Below are 1,858 nucleotides of genomic sequence, written 5' to 3' on the forward strand. Positions count from 1 at the left end.
TTCATTCGTTAAAATTTTACATTCCAAGTTTGTATTAATGCAGTAACCTTGGCCGAATTTGTGTTAACTGAATGAGAATATGGTTGCGAATTTGGATTACTGAGAATTCGATTACCAATAGCCGGTGAATTGTTTTGGGAATTAGCTGAATCATTTGCTGTCTCTTGTGGTAAAGGGGAATTGATATTCAAATTAGATAAAAGTCTTTGTAGACTAGTCTCGATCAATTGTAATATGTGATCATAATCGACTACGTTACGTCTATTACGGTTATAACGAGGTGTATAATTGGCGGGATTTACTGAAATTTCAGATACATTGGGGTTAGGACTTGTATCAATATTTAAATCTAGTGAATGAGCTTTAGATACTTTATTTGCTGCAGCCTCATCTTGTATCTCTTGAGAATTTGTCAAATCCTCTTTGCGACTTGTGCTACGAGTTTGATACCTCTTTATCGCCGACCCACGACCCCTACCTCTATTTTGTACAACGTTAGCCTTTCTAATAGATGAGTTGGACTTCTCAACTGATTCTACAGGTTTTGAAGATTGACCTTGCCCAGGAACAACTAAATCACGTTCATGGCATAAAGCCTTACAATTGGGACAATCATGAGATTTTCTAAGCCAATTTTTTATACAATCTTTATGAAAAATATGCTTACACTTAGTACTTAGATAGTCTGATAGCGTAGCCATTCCTTTTTCACACAATGAACAAAGATTCGCTAAATCAGTTTCAACCGTAGAGGTCAAATCTTCATTACTATGAGTCAAAATCATTTTTCAAAAGCAAAATTCAGATTTAAAAAAAAAATTTAAGAAATAAAAAATTCGTAAACTAACGAAAACAAATTGATATTTTAGATGAATGAATTTAATTTTAATTCACTAAAAATAGAAAATAATTATTTAAAAATTTATTGATTTTAGCGACTTCCTTTTGGGTGTGAAATAGCTTACTCATGGTTAACAAAATTGTAACCACTAAAAAATAAAACAATTAAGGATAATTACACAAAATAACTGATTTAAAACTGGTTTATTGTCTGGCGATTTTATATTTTAAATGTAATATTATCACTCAACAGGGAAACATTTTGTCGGATTAAAATATACTATAAGAAGCAATATTCTAATAGTTCATTAAAATTTTATTTGTCTAATTGAGTAATTAATAATAAGTTAAAATCCAAAATCTTCAAATAATCAAAAATTTTTATAATTATAATAAAAATACAGAAAGGAATTTTAAAGACACAATCGGTCGAAATCTACCCGTTCTACTATACGACAAGTAGTCGAAATCCAGAAAGATCTGTAAAATTTATTCTATATCCAGAATTATAAAAACACAAATTTTGAAAATTCAATAAATTGAAATTGAATGAAATAACAACTTATATAGTGGATTTTTATGAACACAGAAAAATCTGCTACAAAGGAACCACAATTCCTCTATTGAAAACCTGATTCATTGACATTATTATCCCTCTTTCGAGACATAATATATCAACGAAACCAGGCCCCACGTTGGGCGCCATTTTTGTAACGGGTATTTTAAAGATTTGTTAAAGTGTTTCACCATAATTGAACTTCTAAAATGTGAATATGAACAAAAATACTAAGTACACTGTACCAGAGTAGAATCAATTACCTATCTTCAACATTAAATAAATTTGTACGACATGTCTACAAACCACACCATTACCTACATTGTTATTACAGAGTCCCTAATAAAAAAAATAAATTGTTACTAAACTAAAACCAACATTGTGTGAAGGAAAATATGAACTGTTGTGTAATTTAACTCAAGGTCAATTAAGTGTAAATACCCTAAGGGGGAAGGTGGAAAC

This window comes from Lucilia cuprina, chromosome 4 (genome assembly GCF_022045245.1).
Source record: "Lucilia cuprina isolate Lc7/37 chromosome 4, ASM2204524v1, whole genome shotgun sequence".
In the NCBI taxonomy this organism is placed as follows: domain Eukaryota; kingdom Metazoa; phylum Arthropoda; class Insecta; order Diptera; family Calliphoridae; genus Lucilia; species Lucilia cuprina.